This window comes from Magnolia sinica, chromosome 3 (assembly GCF_029962835.1).
Source record: "Magnolia sinica isolate HGM2019 chromosome 3, MsV1, whole genome shotgun sequence".
NCBI classification, from domain to species: Eukaryota; Viridiplantae; Streptophyta; class Magnoliopsida; order Magnoliales; family Magnoliaceae; genus Magnolia; species Magnolia sinica.
In genome coordinates this window covers 36109010-36117848 of record NC_080575.1, presented here as the reverse complement: position 1 = coordinate 36117848, position 8839 = coordinate 36109010, and the positions used below count along the sequence as shown (strand labels likewise).

General features: G+C 39.0%; 1 long non-coding RNA gene across 2 annotated transcripts; it reads left to right on the top strand.

Moving 5' to 3' along the window:
* Nucleotides 1-312: 312 nt before the first annotated feature.
* Nucleotides 313-2157, top strand: LOC131241514 (uncharacterized). Of its 2 annotated transcripts, XR_009169082.1 has the most exons (4): nucleotides 313-617; nucleotides 1008-1088; nucleotides 1288-1401; nucleotides 1574-2157. It is a non-coding gene; the product is annotated as an uncharacterized LOC131241514 (long non-coding RNA). The 2 variants fall into 2 exon arrangements; XR_009169081.1 differs by lacking the exon at nucleotides 313-617 and having other exon boundaries at nucleotides 862-1088.
* Nucleotides 2158-8839: the final 6682 nt, after the last annotated feature.

The following is an 8839-nucleotide window of genomic DNA, read 5'->3' as shown; positions in this document are numbered from 1 at the left end:
CTAAAACATGGTTGCTATAATGTCCACCTATTGAAGGCTTAGGATTTCTAACCATCTGGGACATTTTGGTGCATGGTCGTCCACATCGACCAGCAATATTAACGGTGCGGATCACTGAATCATGGGCCTCACATATACAAACTCTCATCTTGAGCATAGTACAATACCTGCTATTGAGAAATGTGATGTGGTTTTGGGTTTGAGTACTAAACCCAGTAATATGTTTAGTTATCATACTTTGTAATGAGACATCCCCTATTTTTAAAGAAAATGTATTATTCTCTGAAGATGAACAATCTAATTCTACATAATTGCTTTCCTTGGAAATAGAGAATTTCTTTCCTTGGAAACAGAAGATGTAGAGAAAAGATAGAGAAATTGAAAAAAAAAAAAGAGAAAAAAAAAAGAAAGAAAAGATAATGCCTTTGGTACTTGGTAACATTTGTGAAATTGTATCTCCTTTCAGCTTTTGTTGAGAAACTGATGGTGTTCATGGGAGAAATTGAAGCATTCTATTTCCATGGTTGCAGCAGTCAAGCCAAAGAATAATATTAGAAGAGTTGTTTAATCGCCTCATGAGTATTCTTGATCACGTAATGCAGCTCAAAACATTGAAGGTAGGGAAACAAATGAACATGCAGATCGTTGTTGCATCATAGTAAGAAGGAGCTATGATTGCAATAAAACCTAGCTAGTAATGCCAACGCTTGCTTTCCAAGCTGTCTAATCGAAAAGTGCACTATTGTTTTTAGGATTCATATTACCTACTGTGGAGAATAGGTTTCTTCATTTGATTTTACTGTTATTTGGCTCAAACTATAATTACCTAGGAGTTAGTGAAGTTAATTGATATGATGATGCAACCATAAAGGGGAATGTAAATAGATAAAAGAAAAGAAAAAGATTGTGGGAAAGAATCCAACAATCTTCTAGTCAAGACTAGAGAAACAAAAACTAATTGATGACATTATCTTCTCAATTAGGCATAAATCTATGTTTGTGTGTAGGTCAAGGGCATTGAGTACAGAGTATAACTCTCTCCCAAACGAATCTTCCCAACCATTTGACTATGATTGAGATGATTTTTTGTAAGCTATCACTCCTGATATCTCTTTCCTTTTGTTCTATTTAACATGATTCTCTGATTCATATGTAGTTTTTCGCATAGATGAAATTGCTGATAACGATAAGAGGTTAAAACCTCTTAAAATCCCTCATTGAGTTGATTTTATCTAGTTTTCTTAATCATAAGAAGCATATGATTGATTAATATCTTTGGTTTCATAGCATGGTCTCGAGGGCTGATGTGAATCCTACGTGATTGAGGAATTCATGATTTCGACGTGATTGATGACAAGCGATGAGTACATAGTCCACTTCAGCTTATGGGCTATTCCAAAGGTATTATAGAGGTTTCCATATCATGCACCACCATACGGGTATGTTTGTAGTTTGGCTGATGTGCAGTTGTGTAGAAGACTAGAGGCTGGATGTTTGGGCTCACAAGGTTGGTGTTTGCTATATGTATGGATTTATGGGTGGTTGTCTTATTGCTGTATGTTGTCTGCTATAGGGCTGTTAGGAGGGTGGATTGTAAAAGTCAGGGGTGTGCTGGGGGAGGTATGTCCATAGAGTAGGGGTTTGGGCCCCCCTTCTGTTTTATATTTAGGTGTGGCTTCACGCAATGGTTGTTGCAGGCCTTCTACAGTTTGTTGTTATATTGCAATCTAGCATGAAATCAGCACTCAAGGAAGACCTTTACTGGTGTGCTGCAACCCTTTCCTTTTTCAACAAACAGGTGATGAGTTCTGAAATAGAACAAATACCTGCACACACATACCAATAATAAAACAATACATGCATAAAGAATGTCAAGAGCATGCTTGATATAGGGAATGACACTCTCTACTTGAGTTTTTCTCGTAGGAAAATAAATAGCTTTGCAAATAATCCATTGTCTCATGAGTTGCTTCCACTGTTCCACATGAAAATCTTTCATTGAAACTCTCAAGATCGTTTTTGATAGAATGATGAAATTTTTATTGAAAATTAATTGAAAGAAGGAAAGCTATCCATTAAGATAATCGACAACTATTACCAATTAGAAGAGAGTCCCTTACTTTCATATAGCTATCAGATCAATAAATAACCATTTTGAGTTCATGATGCAGACACTAGGCCATTCAAAGTATATCAATGCAGGAGGCGTGCGTTACCCGTGTCAATATGGTTAGATGACGAATACGAGTCTGATCTCTAAAGGTTGAAGACCTTACACATGTATTCGTGACATGTGTAAGTTGCTTAGAGGAGACATTTGGACCATTGGATTGTGAGGATGGTGTGATCGGACCGTTGGATCGTCATGGCCCACCTTCATTACACCACCTTCATGGCACTATCATCGGGGCCCATCAAGCACCTTAAATTTACATTTAGTTTATGAACATTTGAATTAATTAAGATTTGAGATAGTTTATGCAAAATTTTGTGCGAATTTCTTTTTTTGAAACTTTTTTAGTAGGGATATTTTGGTAATTTCATGTAATTACAAATTTATAAGGGTTGCCCTAAACCCATAGCATGGATGTTATGTTCATGAAAAAAAACAGCTTTTTTGCTTCTGACGATCTCGTTTTCGACTTCCACTGATTGGAAGAGGGCTTAAGGCCTAGGTAAACGATTTCTCATCCTCTACTTCTTTATCCTTCTCTCTTTTCTCAAGGTACTCTTTTCTTTAACCTAGTCTCTTCCTTTTCTCTTAAAATCTTTATATTTAGAAGCCAAATCTTGTTTCTTTTTACCTAGATCATTAGATCTCAAAAGATTTTCATCCCCCCACAAAACCCATCACCCAAATCTAAATTTGAAGAACCACCATTTTTTTTCTGAATTTTTCAGACGAAAGTTCTATCTTTTGCCGTATCCAACTAAATTCAAATTTTCAGATTCAATACTTCGTGTTTGTGATGGATGGCTCCAATCAATGCTAAATTAACCTTATTTCTTTCTTGTGTTTATGATGTATAAGGCAGGCTGATATTTTATTTGTTTGTTAAGATTGCATGAATCCGCCCCTTTCATATACCATGCTCATTTAAGGTTGGATTAGGCCGTCCTACATCAATTTTGGTATCAAAACTTAGGTTCTTGGATTGGCTCGTCTTAGATCAAGTTATCAAGAGTCTAGATTTTTATTTTTTATTTTTTTCTAGGGTTTCATGCATTGCATATAGAGTCTAGATTTGAAATTTTTAGATTTGTATTAAAAAAAAGGTCTAGATCTAAAATTTTCCACATTTGCATCATTCTTAAGATTAGGATCGTTGGTGTCCATACTCTTGTGTCAAAACAATCTCTTAGAGTTGTGTTTTAGGAAACCTAAGTTGAGTCTTATTGTGTATGCCCACTCGAACTGGTAGAGGATTTAGTTTACACCCGATTTTCAATATGGAACAATTGACTGAGATGATGAACACGATCAGCCAATGTTTGGCCACCATTGAGGCACGATTTAGGAACACGAATACCCGTATGGATCAGATAGAAGCATCCCTAAGAGAAATCTCTGACATTGGAGGGGATGAGTAGTCTCACACAGGGGGAGCAGTTGAGGAACGGGTAGGAAATCGTGGTACAGGTCGTATCGAGGGGTAGGATGTGGAGGGGTGCAAAATCCGTAGCCCGCTGTCGAGTATCAAGACCGTTATAATGTCGATGAGAGGGTCTTAAGGAGTGTTAAAGTAGATGCTCCTAGTTTTAATGGGCGTCTTGACCCAAAAGCATTCCTTGATTGGTTAGCGGATATGGACCATTATTTCAAATGGTATGAAATGTCTGAGAACTGGCAGGTGCGGTTTACGAAAATGAAACTTGTGGGTCAAGCTAAATTGTTTTAGACAAATACGAAGTATAGGATCGAGAGATCAGGAGGTGTCCCACTTGCACATTGGGTAGAGATGAAGGAGTTATTAAAGGAAAAATATCTTCCTCTCTCTTACCATCAAAAGCTCCTAGATCAATGGCAAGCAAAGGATCTATGTCGGTTGCAAATTACAACATAAAATTTGGGGAGTATATGATGCAGTGTGATATTCAGTTGGATCCCTTAGTGACACTCGCTCATTTTAAGGTGGGTCTTTACATGGATCTGCAGCGTGAGCTTATGACCCATGTAGTGAGTGACTTAGATTAGGCTTACCAAGTTGTATAAGAGTTAGAGCTTTACCTAAAGTCTCCTGTCATGAGGTGCTTTGAGTCTCGAGAGTCTACTGTTAGATCTGGTTTTTAGGGAACCAAACCTAACATTAGAAGTTAGCCTAGGGCGCAGGCTAGTACACCGCCTAAGCCCATGGATGATAAGGACAAAGGTGTCCTTAGTACCAATCCTAGCAGTGGTAGTCACTTGAGATGTTATGAGTGTAGAGGTACAGGTCATTTCACATACCAGTGCATGGCAAAGACTCAAGGGAAAGCCTTAGTCATAGATGAGTCAAATGAAAATGCGGATGACATGGGTGATTATGAAGTTGAGGAATATCACCAAGAGATAGGTGCTAGTGATTATGAAGAAGAAGAACTAGACTGAACCACTAGCTGTAGTTAGATATGCTTTAGTGCAGGCCAAAGAGAGTGATGATTGGCGCAGAAGCACAACTTTCTACAGGTTTATCAAGAGCGGTGACAAAAATTACAAAGTCATCGTGGTTAGTGGTAGTTACACCAACGTGGTTTCAACTAGCACAGTCACTCGTTTGGGTTTGAAGCCCATCCCTCACCCTCAACCTTACAAGGTTTCTTGGGTTGACACATCTTCTATGCCTGTGTCCTAGCAGTGTTTAGTCCCCATGCAAATCGGTTTATATAAAGACATATTGTGGTGTGATGTTTTACCTATGGATGTAGGTCACATCATTCTAGGGAGGCCGTGATTTTATGATAGAGATGTCACAATTTTTGATCGCTCGAACATGTGTACATTCATGCATAAGGGTAAAAAAATCAAGATTATTCCGTTGCCACCCAAGAACCACACGGACAAGGCTAGGTATGTGAAAACAAGTGAGTCAAGGAAAGATGTGAGGAAATCTATTCCGAAGTCTCTACATATCATAAATGCAAAAGAGTTTGAGAAAGTGACAGAGGATGATTCGATAGTGTACGCCCTAATGGCTTGGGAAGTTACACTCGAGGTTCATGTAGAGTTACCCCTTGAGATGACTTCGGTTCTTGAGGAGTACAGTGATGTATTCCCTAAGGATTTACCAAATGTGCTTCCACCTATGCAGGACATCTAGCATGCCATTGATTTCATCCCGGGGTCTACTTTACCGAACCTTCCTCATTACAGGATGAATCCTGCAGAGCATGCAGAGTTGCATAGACAGGTAAATGAGCTCTTGTAAAAAGGTTTCATCCATGAGAGCATGAGTCCGTGTGCCGTACCAGCACTATTAACGCCAAAAAAGATGGTATGTGGTGGATGTGTGTGGATAATAGGGCCATTAATAAGATCACGATCAAATATCAGTTTTCGATACCGAGGCTTGATGATATGTTAGATATGATGGCCAAATCTACCATTTTTTCCAAGATAGACCTCAAGAGCGGGTATCACCAGATACACATATGCCTTGGAGATGAGTGGAAGACAGCCTTCAAGACGAAGGATGGGTTGTACGAATGGTTGGTCATGCCCTTTGATTTGACTAATGCACACAGTACTTTTATGCGTGTGATGACCTAGGTTTTGAGACCCTTTATTGGGAAGTTCTTAGTGGTTTATTTTGATAACATACTCATATATAGTACCACTAAAGAGCTGCATCTCAACCACTTGAGGTAGGTCTGTAGTGTCCTGAGGGCGGAGAGGTTATGTATGAACCTTAAGAAATGTTCGTTCTTGTCTGATAGGGTTGTCTTCTTAGGGTTCATAGTGTCATTTGTAGGGATGCGAGTAGATCCAGAAAAAGTTAAGGCCATAGTTGACTGGCCTGAACCGCGAAACATACATGAAGTGAGAAGCTTTCATGGCTTAGCCATAATTTATTGTCTATTATTTGAGGGTTTAACACTATTATGGCTCCTATTACTAATTGCATTAAAAAGGGAGAGTTCATATGGTCTAAGGCCACAGCTAAGGCATTCAAAGATATTAAGGGTAAGATGATAGAGGCTCCCGTCATGTGTCTTCCAAATTTTTCTCTTTGAAGTAGCGTATGATGCTTCAGGCATAGGTATAAGAGGAGTACTAAGCCAAGAGGGTCATCTAATTGCCTATTTCAGTGAGAAGCTGAATGAGGCAAGACAAAAGTATTCCACCTATGACAAAGAATTTTATGTAGTTGTGTAGTTGCTATGTCATTGGCGTCATTATCTTCTATCGCAAGAATTTGTCTTATTTTCTGATTACGAGGGTTTGAGGTATTTAAATTCCCAAAAGAAGCTTAACCCAAGGCATGCTAAGTGGGTAGCGTTTCTTCAGGAATATTCATTTTTCCTAAAACATAAAGCCAGGATCGAGAACAAACCAGCCGATGCCCTTAGTAGGAGAGAGACATTGCTCAACTCCTTGAGTGTAAAAGTTGTCGGGTTTGATCAATTGAAAGATGAGTATCCCATATGTCCAAATTTTGGGGGAACATACATGTCACTCTTAGGTGCCTAGCATAGTTCGGGTGAGTTCGTGCTGAAAGATGGTTTTCTTTTCAAAGGAGACCGACTTTATATTCCTTGCACTTCCCTCTAGGATTTTCTTGTTTGGGAGCTTCATGCTGGAGGTATTACTGGCCATTTTGGTCGAGAAAAGACCATTGCCCTAATGGAGGATCGATTTTATTGGCCAAGTCTGAAGTGAGACGTAGCCAAAATTTTAGAGCAATGTCGAACATGTCAACTGACAAAACAGAAGAAGCAGAATACTGGATTGTACATGCCATTGCCAGTGCCATACACACCATGGCAAGACATCAGTATGGATTTCGTGCTTGGACTTCCCAAGATAATTAAAAAGCACGATTCCATTTTTATGGTCGTGGACCATTTCTAAAAAATGACCCACTTTCTCCCTTGTTCTAAAACCTCAAATGCGTCCAACATAGCTAAGATCTTCTTTGAGGGGGTGGTTCGATTACATGGTTTGCCTAAGACCATAGTGTTTGACAGGGATGTCTGGTTTACTAGTTATTTTTGAAAGACATTATGACATATGATGGGTATGAGACTCCAGTTCTCGTCTGCCTACCATCCTCAAACTGATGGCCAAACTGAGGTTGTGAATTGAAGTCATGGAAATCTACTATGATGTTTGGTGGGTGAACATATTAAAACTTGGGACTTAGTCCTGCCAGTCACCGAGTTTGCATATAACAGTTCAGTTAATAGGTTTACGGGTACGAGTCCATTCGAGATTGTTAGTGGTTATAAACCTAGACTACCCATAGATTTGTTACCTATATCAGTCACTCAGAGGACCTCAGAGTTAGCCGATGCATTTTCCCATCACATTCATGAGTTGCATGCAGAGATTAGGAGGCGGATAAATGCTAGTAATGAACAATACAAAATTTCAACTGACTTGCATCATAAAATTCAAGAATTTAATGAGGGTGATTATGTAATGGTTAGGATGAGGCCAGAACGGTTCCCACAAGGTACCGTTAAGAAATTACAAGCACGCAGTGCTAGACCATTTAAGATTCTGAAAAAAAAATTGGGTCTAATGCGTATGTGATAGATCTTCCACCTCGCATGGGGATTAGTTCAACATTCAATGTGGAGGATCTAATGCCTTGTTCAAGCCATCCCATAGACCCTAATTTTGTTCCAAACCATTAGCCAATTTCTGAATTTTCCTTCTAACCTACACCACCTATGCGTACTATACCTGAGATAAGAGAAGAAATTGAAGGAATTATGGATGAGCAAATTATTTTTACTCGAGACAGTAGATTTCAGAGGTACTTAGGAAAGTGGAAGAATAGACCATCATCCGACTGTACATGGTAGACGGAAGCAGAGTTGCAAGGACTAGATCCAGATTTGTTAGCAAAGCACAAAAGTTTTATCTCGCCGGAGTCAAAATCTTCTCAGCCGAGGGGAGTTGATGCGGACACTAGGTCATTCAATGTATATCAATGCAAGAGGCATTCGTTACCTATGTCAATGTAGTTAGATGACTGATACGAGTCGGATCTCTAGAGGTTGAAGAACTTCCACATGTGTTTGTGACATGTGTAAGTTGCTTAGAGGAGATATTTGGAGGAGGCATTCGTTACCTATGTCAATGTAGTTAGATGACTGATACGGGTCGGATCTCTAGAGGTTGAAGAACTTCCACATGTGTTTGTGACATGTGTAAATTGCTTAGAGGAGATATTTGGACCATTGGATTGCGAGAATGGTGTGATCGGACCGTTAGATCGACACGGCCCACCTTCATTACACCAGCTTCACGGCACTATCATTGGGGCCCATCGGGCATCTTAAATTTACATTTTATTTATGAACATTTGAATTAATTAAGTTTTGAGAGAGTTTATGCACAATTTTGTGAGAATTTATTTTTTTTGAAACTTTTTTAGTAGAGATATTTTGGTAATTTCATGTAATTACAAATTTATAAAGGTTGCCCTAAACCCATAGCATGGATGTTATGTTCATGAAAAAGAAAAAAACTTTTTTGCTTTTGACAATCTCGTCTTCGACTTCCAGTGATTGGAAGTGGGCGTGAGGCCTAGGTAAACGATTTCTCATCCTCTACTTCTTTCTCCTTCTTTCTTTTCTCAAGGTACTCTTTTTTTAACCTCAGTCTCTTCCTTTTCTCCTAGAATCTTTAGAT